Source organism: Hippichthys cyanospilos, chromosome 4 (assembly GCF_059441005.1).
Source record: "Hippichthys cyanospilos isolate Australia breed blue-spotted pipefish chromosome 4, RoL_Hcya_1.0, whole genome shotgun sequence".
Taxonomy (NCBI): domain Eukaryota; kingdom Metazoa; phylum Chordata; class Actinopteri; order Syngnathiformes; family Syngnathidae; genus Hippichthys; species Hippichthys cyanospilos.
This window is the reverse complement of record NC_142372.1, coordinates 8,373,067-8,386,797: the sequence shown is the minus strand read 5'-3', so window position 1 is coordinate 8,386,797 and position 13,731 is coordinate 8,373,067. Positions and strand designations below refer to the sequence as shown.

General features: G+C 38.0%; 1 pseudogene across 1 annotated transcript; it reads left to right on the top strand.

The window, feature by feature from the left end:
- The first annotated feature begins 1,289 nt into the window (after positions 1-1,289).
- On the top strand, positions 1,290-12,884 carry LOC148424466 (trans-1,2-dihydrobenzene-1,2-diol dehydrogenase-like; annotated as a pseudogene). Its single transcript, XR_015865380.1, has 8 exons — positions 1,290-1,356; positions 1,873-1,944; positions 5,389-5,468; positions 5,531-5,642; positions 6,975-7,139; positions 8,360-8,530; positions 9,267-10,205; positions 12,786-12,884. The product of XR_015865380.1 is annotated as a trans-1,2-dihydrobenzene-1,2-diol dehydrogenase-like (transcript).
- Positions 12,885-13,731: the final 847 nt, after the last annotated feature.

The following is a 13,731-nucleotide window of genomic DNA, read 5'->3' as shown; positions in this document are numbered from 1 at the left end:
TTGCATTCAGCTTCACTACTTTCTGCTTATACACCTTGAATTTTTGTCCAAAAACAATAAGGCCACAGTACATGTACAGTGTGCATAATTGCAACTGAGATCAACCCTATTGCTCTAGTATGATGATGATTATGATGATAACAATGACGATGAAGGCTACAGTTGACTGCAGATGTCCTGAACGATATTACGGCTGAGAGGCCGGGTCACGCAGTCGGATATGCAGGTGCACAGAAGCGGCAGCTTTCCTGCAGCAAACATTCAGCCCTCCGTCAAAGGTGTACTGAGGCGTGACACGTAACGACACACACACACAAGCGCACAATCCACTAACAGCCACATCTCTGCTCTGAGCCTCTCGCTGCCACACGGATGGCTGATAAAAATATCACAAACCCTATCAGGCTATTAAACAGTGGGAGACGCAGCCGACTGTGTTGTCTGCTTAATGGCAACTGGGCAAGGTAGAGATGAAGTATTTTTTTAATAATTACTCCCCTGCATTTTAAATTCAAACAAGATGTCCTAATTCTGTCCAAAGCCTAACCCAGTGCACATTGAGGACCCCATCATCCTCAGCAAGCACAATTGTTATCTTGCTTCTCACGTCAGGGGCTCAAAGATGGACTCGGTATCAAATAATGACAAGGTGGCGCCATCCCAAAGTGAGCGTTCAAATTCATGCTGCAGCTAATGGAGTCTCACGCCAACTGCTGATGGATGAGATAACTTCTTAAGCACTCAAAAGGCAATAAACCGCCGTACAAGACTTTATTTGTTGTTCATTAAAAGCCCCGTTCATGCTCCGTCGGATCGAGGCGTCGTGGAAATACGTCTCACTGCATTTGCAATCATAAAAACACTCATTAATAAAAGGCATCTCCTTGTATTTCGGCCGTTGGCGAGAGCAACAAATCATTAGCTTTTATGAATACAAATTACGGGTCGCCCCAGCGAGACGTTGCAAGTGTTGCATCAGACCAAAAAAAATAAAGCTTTTTCATCACAGATGTAATGATGAGGTCTTCTGAGGGCTGCTTAGGGATAAGAATGCAAACTCTTTGCTTAAAAATACTACATTATGACAGGCATCGCCAGGAAAGGATGACAATCTGTAACGACAGTCCTATCCAAAAGTATTCAAACGACAGAGTTAATTCCTCTGTTTATGCAGCATATTGAAGAATAGACTTAACGCAATACAAATACATTTCTTCAAATCCTCAAAACTACTTAACTGATATAAACACACACACACACACATACTATTCTTAAGTGGGTAATCCAAAATGGCGGTCACGGGTGTTTTCCAGTTCTGGTTTGCCCATCTTGCCAAGCCAATAGTGAGCGCCACTGGTTTGTACCCCTACATTGTAACAGAATGGGACACATATGGTCCCCTTTATAGATGTTTAATAGTTTGGACCAGTTATGCATTTGTTTTAAACCACAAACATACTTATTTGTACCTAGAGCCTTTTTTAGGACATGGCAAAATGTTTTTCCCAGGAGTATAAAAACTGACTCCAACAGTATCAAAATATTAAAATGAACATTATTACATGAACTTAAAATAAACAACATTCAAAGGCATACTACACTTATTTACAGAGTTTCAACAGTAATAAATAATTTTTGTCTGAAATGAATTGATAACTAAGTTATTTTTGATGTGCAATGACTACATTTTTCGGAGTATAAGTCGCATTTTTTTCCGCTGTGGATTTGGAAGCATACGGAAAGAGAGAACAAAGAATGATAACTCGATGTAAGGGCCGCACGTCCCCTCCCCTCCACATCATCAGCACAGTCGGGCTCAGATGAAGGGCTTCGGCTAAGTCGGCTCCGGTCCGGCTCGCTCTTGCTCGGCAGATCAGCCTCCCAGTGTGTGGGTGCTGCAGACAGAGATAGTGACTCTCAAAGGGGCCGAGCGCCTCCACAATGGTGGGTGGCTCAAAAGGCTAGCTCTACCCTCAATCATACTTTTACTAATGGAAACAAAAAGAAATAAACGCTGTAGCGTTAGAAATAAATGAGTGACCCTCCCCAGACTCATCCCCGTCGAGGGCGTCACCCTTCTCTTGCTCTGACCTTGAGATGAAGGAGTTGCTCCCATGGCTACATGCAATGCAAATAAATAAATATACACAATTTGCCTCCCCTGATAGCCTGGGAAGGAGCCGGGAAGAACCTTCCACATGTCGGCATTAATCAAAGCGGGTTTAGGCCGCCTCTCTCTGGTCCTTTTTATTTCCCATTAACATCAAGTATGCTGATGAAATACAGAGCTGTTAAATGGTAACTAGTTTAGCCACAGTGCGTCTGCTTCTATCTGCTTCCAATACCATGATAGGAAGCGTGGCAAAAACATCAATAAAACATCTCGTGGATGGTGACCTTGCAGGCCCAACCGTACGTATTGGATTTTCATATAATGTTGCCAAGGACAAGGAGGACAAAGTCTGTAGACATAGTTTGTGTATAATAGTTTCTGGTCTCTGGGTAAACATGTTTTTACTGAGTATTTATCCATATTGTTTAGAGTAATTCAAAACATTCAAATCTCAATATTGTACAAAAAGGTACCTCAAGGTGCCATACACCCCCCAAAATTATTATTTTTTAACTTATACATATTTTTTTTTCTTAATAATTTTCAAAGTTTGAATGTGAAATCAAGTGATATAAATACCCATTGTTTATTTACATTGTTTTTAGACACAAGCATTATTTGTCGCAATTTTTTCTAGCAATTATGATTAGCATTAGAATGCTAGTGAGTACCACAAACCTTAACTTCCTTCTAGTTCACATTTGCATTGGGCTATATGCACACTACACATGAAATTGTGTCTTTAAAATAACTTAGAGACGTTGCGTTAACAATGTTGAGTAAACTTAGGAGAGGAGCTGCCCGTTAGCTACAATGTGGTCAATAACTTCCTGTTAATCTTCTTCTGCTGTTTTTCTTCTCGGCAACTAGACTGGGCATGTTTTGTGCTTCAGTTTGTTCTCATATTTGAACACCTAAAATTCTAACCATCATGCGGCACTGCTCAGCAAATTGAATGCAAATACAGACAAGTATATTTACCAGTAGCGCTTGAGAAGAAAAGAGAATGTTTATTTATGCTAGTTAGCGCAGCATACAAAGGAAGCACCCTAACCTGACCTGGGCTCAGCTTGTGAAGGCCGCCTGAAAAAACTCTGAAACAGTAGCGCCCTGATTGGCGGAAAGTTGAATTTGAAGCTGGGTCATTGGATGTCACATGCGTTCTTACTGTTTCTTTATGACAATCTGCTGAGTCAAACTATGTTCGCCGGTGACCCGTTAGATGTCATTCAGATGCATGAATTCTTAATAAAAATTAAATTTAAAAAAGATCAGGGAGACATGACATCGATGTCGGGCTGTCGTCCCGGAACCTCTGATTTAATGAGACTTCTTTCTGTCAATGGATCCGGTGAAAGCCAGGGTCCAATCGGGTTATTCGCCTGCTCATCAGACAACTCAAGAAATGGGGGAAGAGGCTGTCTGAGATTGAGCTTCATCATGGGGTCTCTGTGGGGGTCTTCCGCCACCTGAGCCTGTTGGTTGGCGGCACAGAACTGATTGGTCGCTTCACACCAATTTAAAATCCAGTTGCCGTGTCAGGTTACACCTTTTCGCACTCACCACCTCTTTTTCTCAACACCTGTGGTGATGTCATCACATTGCCTTGCTGTCTACTCAATCACCAACAGTGTCCCTTAAGTTTCATATATATATATATATATATATATATATATATATATATATATATATATATATATATATATATATATATATATATATATATATATATATATATATATATATATAATATATATATATATATATATATATATATATATATATATATATATATATATATATATATATAATAATATATATATATATAATAATATATATATATATACATATATATATATATATATATATATATATATATATATATATATATATATATATATATATATATATATATATATATACTGTTGTAGCCTGTCTATATATATATATATATATATACTGTTGTAGCCTGTACTTTAAGGTTGCCCCAGAAAAAACAAATTAAAAAGTTCTGAGTCACTTTTATGATAATGAGATCACAAGGTATCGATGAAAATATGAGCCAAACACCAAAGAAATTTGCATACAAATTGTCCAGCTGGTACCTTGTTGTTATGACAACGGTAGCATGCAGCTTCTTTGGGCTTACTGTATTTTTGGTGTCAAATATCACAACAAGTAGAGTCAATGTTAAAAAAAAAAAGAAAAGAAAAGAAAGAAAAATCATCTTTAGCAGCTATGAACCTGTCACACAATACAATATTATCTCATCTCTGTAGAGTTTATGATGAATTAAAAAAAAAAGTCTTACACAAATCAAGAATATGATGGTAATAAATTGGCTTTTGACTGATATTTCACCTGAAAGTCTTGAACGGTTAGAACAGGAGAATCTGCTAAATAAAGAGTTTATTTCTTGGATACATGTTGGCCATTAATCATAAATTACAAAAAATACATATTCTAGGGAATTTCCATAGTTTAAAATGTATAGTCTTGTCTCAGAATGTGCTTTAAAAAAACTTCATCAAAAACAATTAGGGAAAGATCATTTATCAGGAAAAAAAAAACACAAACTACATCAAACTACATTTTAGAGAATAAACACTAAAGTATTTGAACCTTAAAACTTTTCTTCAAGTCTCTTCTGTGGAAGCGTGGCAGGAAATTTGAGAACAATTAATTAATATTTATATAATTGCTGTACATTTAAAAAATGCATTAAACAGTACACTGAATAGTTCTCAGAAAATTGCTCTGTAACCACCTCAATTCATCAACTTTTCAAGCTGCGAGTGATGACAACTGACAACACAGTGCCCCCTTCTGGCGGCATTTGGTAACATGTTTATCGCAAAAAGAAGGCAATATTTAGCTCAAGGGCAACTGAGCTAAGCTGACGCTTTCTTTTTTTTTCCACAGTCATCCTGGCTCAGATTTACTTACCCACCCAGCCGTGAGTGATATAATAGTGTAATCATTTACTTTTTTTTTTTTTATCTAACAGAACCTTGGCTTGACCTGTGCTTGCTTTGTGCAACATTAAGCTGTATAGTTACTCCCCCCCCCCACACCCTTAGAAGCGTGTCAACTGTTATATATTGTTAAGCACAAAATCCTTTAATGGAAAAAGACCAGCGTCAGTAATAAAATCATAACCCATCAGAGTGTGTTTTGGTTGAACAGGTGACACAAGCATGACCTCTCAGGCGTTTAAATGCTCAAAGCTTGCCAAGGTCACACTTGAGTAATAGCCAGACGACAGTGGCCGCCAGCATGGGGCCTTTGCGGTGCTGGGAAAATCAGTCACGACTTCAGCGTGGCTCTGAGGACTCTTCCTCTTCAGGACCACCAGGTTTGCAAAACAAGAAGCCCGCCGCATCCTGAGTCACCTTACCCGACGTATCATTTGTCTAGATAAGAGCCATCGCTTCGAGGAGTCTGGCGCAAGCCCAAGACTTTGCCGAGAGGCATGGCGTCCTTGAGGCGGACGTTAGCGACGAATAGCTGTCCGAGGATCCAAACGTCGGTGAGTGTTGCAAAAGGCAAACTGTTTTTGAGATTTAAGAATGGAAAAAAAAAGAATGGGAAAACTCTGATTTATCATATTGCCATTTAAAGGGGAAGTCAGCCAAGACTCCTTGAGTCAAATCACAGCATATGAATTAAGATGCAAAATCCACACTGTTTTCTCCATCCAACTGTGATGACGACATCACTTTTGGGCTCAGGTAAGACCAACCCATGCTCACCTGCTTTCTGACTTTAGTCATGAGCCATTTGCAAGCTGAGCTATGTTTGCTTAGCGCTGAACAATCTTATTATTGAAATTTCAGTTGACAGAAAGTGGCAAAATGGCCGCTCTTTAAGTTGAATAAGGTGAAACAGGTGGATTTTACTGCAGAATTTAGATTCCATAAATCCGATATTAATCAGAATAGCATGTATGGGCAAGACTAGAGAATGTAATTCCTAAAAAAATTGCCCGTAAAGGCTGATTGAACAATGGGGAAAATTTAGGAACATTTTTGGTGTATGTGTATTTTTCGGAATGTTAAAATAGGTTCTCAAATTGAACCGAATGAGATGAATACTTTCAATTTCAAGTGGGTCTTAATTAATCTATTTCAATGAATCGCTCATTGGAAATTGATATTTTTTGGAGGTGTGAAAAAGAAGAATATTTTTGCAACAAGAAAAAAAATAGTAGCGCGGATGGCATGGATTTTCTGAATTTACTAAAATTTGAAAATATATATCAGGTGAAAAATGTGCAAGGGCATGCAAGAGAAAAACTGGTGGGAATAACATTATAGTCTAGGAAACAAAACAAAAATAACATTATAGCCAAGGAAAAACATAAGTTGTAGAGTTTTCAGGATTTCGGTGGGATCAGTAAAATTATCTGTAAAAATAATTTGTCGTTTCCAGCCTTCAAATAGACACAAGTCTAACAGAGCAGTCGAGCGGTCTGTGAGAGTGCACAGAAACATAATCAAGAGAAGGTTCTTATGCATCTAAAGAGGGAAGGGAGCAAACCTAAAACAAAGAAGCACTTCAGTGTTGAACAGACTTTTCTGTCAAGTTCGAAGTGAAATGTTATTTGTTCAAAAATAGATGGTAACAAAGAACAGCAAAATGCTTTGCTACTGTTTGCTGAATACCACATCCGTGAAGGCCTTCATTCTTTGCACAACTAGATTGGCTAATAAAGAACATTTTAGGCTTGACTTCCAATTCAATTACTTTTGAGCAGAGCAACGAGTTAATGATTCACAAACTTCTTCCTCTGATATACCAATGCAACGTAGAATGTAGTAAGGGTAACTCGAATTTCCATACTGTATTTCTATCACTGCGAACATTGTATACGTGGGAGTGCCGCAAACAGAACGCTGGAGGTTGGGTCTCCTCTTCCTCAGTGCTGGCAAGAACGTTCTGTGTTAGAAACCGTTTGCCATGAACTGTGCACAGATCAAAGACCTCGTGGACGCCGCCAGGTCAAACAATGTCTTTCCTGATGGATGTTCAGTTGCTCAAGGGTCACTATTCTAACAACATAATCGATTGCTCATCATTAAACGCTTTGGGGCACTTCATTGACCTTGCATGTTTAGGATTGTCTCTCGTCGAAATATATCCATTGACTCTGAACATCTTATCCGCACAAGCTAGAGGTGTCAATATTAAGCCATGCTGTCGATTGAAAATGACATCACACTTACGCAGGGTCACAAACAATCACAGCTCACATTTGTTCACTGGCTAAGCGGCCGTAAGTGGTTGCTATCTGAGTCTTGAGCACATTTGATGACATTTTCTCTCGGCAGCAGTGATGGGCAAAGTACACAGATTGTTTACTTAAGTAAAAGTAAAACTACCTTATGTAAAAAAATGACTTGAGTAAAAGTATAGTGCTGAACCAAAAATCTACTCAAGTCAAAGTAAAAGTACAAGCTCTGACATGTACTTTAAAGTAAAATAAAAGTAGCCTATCTACCTACTTATGTATCTACCTTCCCTACATTACCTATCTATCTATCTATCTATCTATCTATCTATCTATCTATCTATCTATCTATCTATCTATCTATCTATCTATCTATCTATCTATCTATCTACACTGTTAAAATTTTGCTCTGATTTCACAGTAAATTATTGGATAAGTTTTGCATTACTTTCACAGTAATTAATACAGCAAAATACTGTGAATGCATTTACAACAACATACCGATAAATGGATTCTACTGTAGAATAACTGTAAAGCATTGTAAAATCTAAGGCTGCTGTAATTTACACAGGTATTCATTGTAATACAATTTACTGTAAATGAATACAGGTAATTGTGAAATGCTGGTAATTTTTTTTACAGTATATCTATCTATCTTTCTATCTATTTAGAAAAACTGCATCCTAATGCAGGTTTTGCTGGATTCACTGTTTATGTTATGTCAGCTCCCTGCTGGCTGGCACGGCTGTTGGCAAGTATGGCTGTCGGCATGATGTCTTGACAAATAGGTTTCCCCTGCTTTTAAAGCTTGCTTTAAAACAACAACAACAAAAAACACATTTGGTTGTTGTTTTTCTTGGGTAACCATATATACGTTTCCATCTCAGCACCACAAGTACACAGGTAAAAACAACTGTATCAGAGACGTGAACTTTTTACAGCTGAAAATAGCTAAAGACATTTAGTACGCCTTTATTTTGACTATCTAAAGTAATCCTTTACTTTAATACTTGGGGGTTACTTTGGCTCCCCTCAGCTTGACATCCTGCCCTCGGTGGAGATGGAGCTCAAGCGAAGTTCCCTGCTGCATATCGGCGTCTACTGTTTGCAGTTTGTCCTGATGGTGTTAGACGGCGAAAGGCCGGAGTCCATCTAAGCGATGGGGGTTTTGCTTGACTCGGCTATGTGTCAGCAATTTGGAATTAGTTCGTTAACCACCTACTGTGGATCAGTGATGACAAGCTGCTTATCCTTGGCGTCTAACAGTGAAAAAAAAATGTCCTCATGAATTGCACTGCTGGAGAAAGAACTCACACACTGTACTGAAAGAGTAGCACGATATTTGGGAAAAGAATGATTAAAGCCGAAGTATGATTCGACTCCTCTAATTACCTTTATTGTTCTTGACTTTACTAAACTGGTCTTAAAAGTGAAATCCCATTTTAAAAATAAAACTGTGAAATACAGATCGCTGAGAACATTTCCTTAAGCGCGCAAACAAAGTGTTTGTCCCACCATAGCTGAATTGCAACACCTGCCTCGCAATAAATAAATAAAAAAACCAAGGGAGGAATTGTTCACGTGGAAAAGCCCAAAGTTATCTTTGAAAATGTCAGACTAATCCAAATCCCTCCCCCGGGAAGCACAGTAATACGGCGGACTGACAGGCAGTGTGGACCTGCTTCTCTGGCAGCCAGATAACCTTCCATGAAAGACTGTCACATTATAACTGTGATTTCCTTATCTTTCGCCAACCGTTGTGTTGCATCATTTAATCATCTCCTAATAATGAAGGTGTGAAATAACCTTTTCTTCTGGTTTAAAGCTTCATTCCTCTAATTGAAACATGTTAGCTCAGTGTTCCACGAACCGAATAGTAACCGGGCGTATTCATGAGAATCTTTGATTTTTGTTCTTTTCCAGGTGTGGATGAGTCTGTAGTTGTGGTGATGAAATTCATCTGGAACGGGATGGCCACATGAATATTCGCCGCCATCGCTGTTTTTCATGTGTCACTCACATGAGTACTAAGACATAATTTTGCAACACTGTCTGCTCAAAAGTATTGCCACAAACAGGAATCTATACCATGTCTTTTTTTTTAAATGAAATGAACTCTCCATCTGCCTACAAACACTTACCTAACTTTTGGTGGAAGACATTATTGAGGTAGCATTTTTGCTCATAATGCTTATCCAGCTAAATTCAGTTGTAATGTTTGCAACAGTTGCAGCACTATAAACATTTATTTATTTATTTATTAATGCTCGGTCCAGGTAGTGATTGTCTCACAATCCTACATTGTGTCATTGGAAATGCGGCGGCAGAAATGCTCCGATTGCGTTAGTAATCGGCCTGTTTGGCGAGAAGAACTTCATTTCCCATAATGCTTAGACACTAAAGCAGGAAGTGTAGTTACCTTATGCCACGAAAGTAAACAGGAAAGAATTTCCCCGGTAAATTGTTTTATACATTTTGTTGAGCAGCAGGTTTAAATGCACTTACCATTAATGATGATTTATTAATTTTATAACAAACCGATCGGAAATGGGCCATGATTACGCCATTTTCTGGCGATCATTAAAAGCCGGACAGCAAATTGAAATTGCTGTTCAAATACGTGTTGGTATTTGTCTCTTTTAAACTGACAGAGGGGCAATAATTCCATTCACCTATCTGTTTTCCGTTTCACTAGAGTCACTAGCTTGCTGGTACTAATCCCAGTTGTCTAGGGCAGTGGGTGTTGGAATCGCAGGCACACAGTCACAAACAACCATTCAAGCATCAAATAAGGATAATTTTGAGAGTCAAATACATCTACCATGCATGTTGCTGGAATGTGGGAGGAAGCCAGAGTGCCCGGTGAGAACGCACACATGCCAACTCCACACAGGAAGGCTGGAGCTAGCTGGACTTTGAGGCAGACATGCTCTGCCTCTGAGCCTAATATTTTTGTTATTGTGTTATGTGTATTGTTCCACATTTAGATTATTATCAAGAATTAATAGCTTGGCTTACTTGACCTCTTTTTGCTACGATTGAGATCGTTAGAATTTGTAACTTAAATACAATATGAGAATCAGGAATAATAATAATAGATTAATTTGAAGAGATTGCGCACGGGTGTTGTAGAGATTGCGCACGGGTGTTGTTGTATAGTCTGGTGGTTTATATATAATTCACATAACCACCACCAGGAAAATATAAATAAGTACTGTACAAACAAACGAAAAAAGTAATAAATTCAACTTTGTCTCCATCTATCGACACCATGCTACTATTGCAACCAGATGCACTCACACCACTTTTCCAAACATGGCAACCAGTTTGAGGGGGAGAACACTTACCCTGCAAAGGCCGGCCACGACTTCACGGTGGCCTCGAAATCTCTTCCGACTCACACGGTTCGAGAATTCACCTCTACATTCAAAACATGTTTACTCCATATTACCGTTTGCACACGCAAGGACCTCCGACCAGAACGAAGTTCAAAGCACAATAAGTTTATTTGCCCATTTCTTTTCATGCCAATTATTTATTTACGCTCCAAAGTGCAATTTGAGGACTCACATTTTTGTGCAGTTTTGAGAATGTGCATTATTGCGGTTTCAACCTTCTAGTTGTGACGAGGGGCAACGTACCAGACGAAAATTGACCTTTGTGGTCATGGAAACATTTTCAATTTGGAATACCTTTTAAATATTTTAGTATTTCACTTGAGTGATTGTTAAAAATTCATCTGTTGCGCTTGTCCTAGTTACGTAAAGAGAGCTGGACTATGGATAGATTGGTGTGATTGTGAGTGTGGTCCATTCCAAATCATTAACTTAATAAATATTTGTCCACAAAAAATAATCAACATAAAATGTCAGACCTGCTCTCAAAAAGAAGTTATTGTAAATTAATGCTTCTCCACAGATAAATAAAGCGTTCTGTTTTGTGTTTACAGTAGAGATCTGATCCCAATAATAAGTCATTAACGTAATTATTAATAAATATTTGTCCACAAAAAATAATCAACATAAAGTTTCACACCAGTTCTCAAAAAGAAATATTCATAAATAAATATTTGTTCACAGAAAAATATTCAACTTTTGGGATCATATTAGAGATGTGTTCACAAAATATATCATTAACTTGACAGGTAACGAGAGGTGGCACATGGCAAGTTGAGTCGCACCATCCAGTATGGGGTAGAATCTGGATTTTTAAAATAATGAAATTGAATAACCGACTGAACATGAAATTTGTTTTATGAACTTATATTTCCCTGAATCATTTAATTCATTCAATCGTTTTAAAAAATGATTTTTGCATGTCTGTTGGTTTTATTTAAAATCTCAAGTACCCCATGGAGCTCCTCCAAGTACTCCCATTTGAGAACCACTGCCTTTGTGAATAGCAGGGGACACATATAAATATATTGTTGTTATATATCCCCTATCTATCCTAATACAAAAAAAATATCCTTAAATTGCATGAAATGAATGGATATTTTCTAGGATTTATTTTTCCATTTGTTCATAGGATATTTATTTTATATAGAACACATAATAAGATGAACAAAAAAAAAATCACTTATAAAATTAATATATGAATAAACAGTGAAACATAAGTATCCAGTGGAAGGAAAATGTCCCATTTAAAAAACATGTGGTTGTACAACTTTTCAAAGAACACAGTGAACTGCAGGACAAATTAAATAAATATAATGGTGCTGTAGTATCTCGTTTTAGACTCAGGATGGCACTCTTGTAATGGCTGAATGGCAGAAAAAGTTGAAAACTCAAAACGAAGTGTTCTTGAGATGACATCAAACATTGAAGCGCTATATGCGAACTGCTGAGCTGTAATTTAAGTAAATTCAAAAAGAAAACCAAGACTGCTTATTTATAATACCAAACGGACCAAAACTGAATGTATTGTACGAGCACAGATGGAGACCAACGCTCGTTGTGAATCTGTTTGAGGCAATCTAAAGATTTTACCTGCGCTGAGCAGAAGTACGGTGAAGCTACATGCAAATGCTAATGTGAATGGGCGTGTAATATTCCAGTGTGTGTCACTGACCCAATCAACAAGCTATTTTGCACAAGCGTGCCAAGTTTTCACTTTCGCTTTAAGTTGCAGCGCTCATGGAGGCATCGTCTGTAAAAGATTGTCTATTGATGACGAGCAATGGATAAATGGGTCCATTTTTTTAATGCTTCACAAAATCATCATGCAAGCTGGATTAAGACTCCCATGTAGGCCGTCTCGGGCCCTCGGTCCGTATGTTTGACATCACCATTCAAAAGTCAAATATGTCCCCTTTCAATGTTCACATCCCTTCGGGTGGGTCTTGAAAAAGTGTCACAAAATAAAAAGACAAACTAATAATGTATTACTTACTAAAATGAAAGTTTTCAAATCTTTGAATTGTGCATTATTTGGTGTTTCCAGGAAATTCCCCTAAGGTTCACAAATGAATAAGTCACATGCTGCTCCAGACTGGAGCCTGACAACGACATCGTCGTCATTGGGACGAATGGCAAAATCAGGGTAGGTCTACCAGACTTGTTCAGACTTGTGCACAAACAAATATGGCATATTCACTTAGCTTTTTTACTCTGTCAAAACTGGAGGGATGAGATTTTGAATTACTGATTTCACACATAACAGAAAGTACAAAGTAAATTAACAGCTCATTATTTGTCATATACTAGGTCCATATATCCCCCCGAATATTGAGAGCATTATTGAGAGCATTGCAGAAGCTACTCTGCGGAACACTGAGTACGGGGCAGGAAGTGTTTAACCGACTGTCTTGACAGCAACACGTGTACTGCATAAATTATGGTGCAACTCGTCACTTGCTAGCAAACAATAAAGCTATTGAAATTGTCAGTTTTTGGTCATGTGTCAAACTGAAATCGCTAGAATGTAAATACCATATGAGTACGAAGCAAGAGTTTGAGCAGCATCACTTCGGCTCTTTAAATGAAACCAAAACAGTAACAGATTACATTTTGCAGTATATTTTGTAGTGTTTACTCATGATTTCATCTCTTGTTGTTATCTTGTTAAAGGAACACAAGCATGAGCATTGTTATGATTTTGAAAGTCATGCTGAACTTGTAGGCTATGCCTTTTGAAGTGGATCACATGAGAATGTTGTGGCTGGTGGGTATTTTTCCACTTAGCTGCTTTTTGGGGGGGATTCTTGGATGTTACATAAGTTGTGCGTTTGTGACATTAGACTGTGCAAGCAAAGCCTCCCTTTTTGGCACACACCTACTTGTTTTTAAAAATCTTGTTACCTCTTACAAACTTGTTGGTCTTTTTCATTTGCAGCATGCTCACTTGACGTCCCTCCATAAGTGCAGTGTCAATCATCCTGCAAAGATGT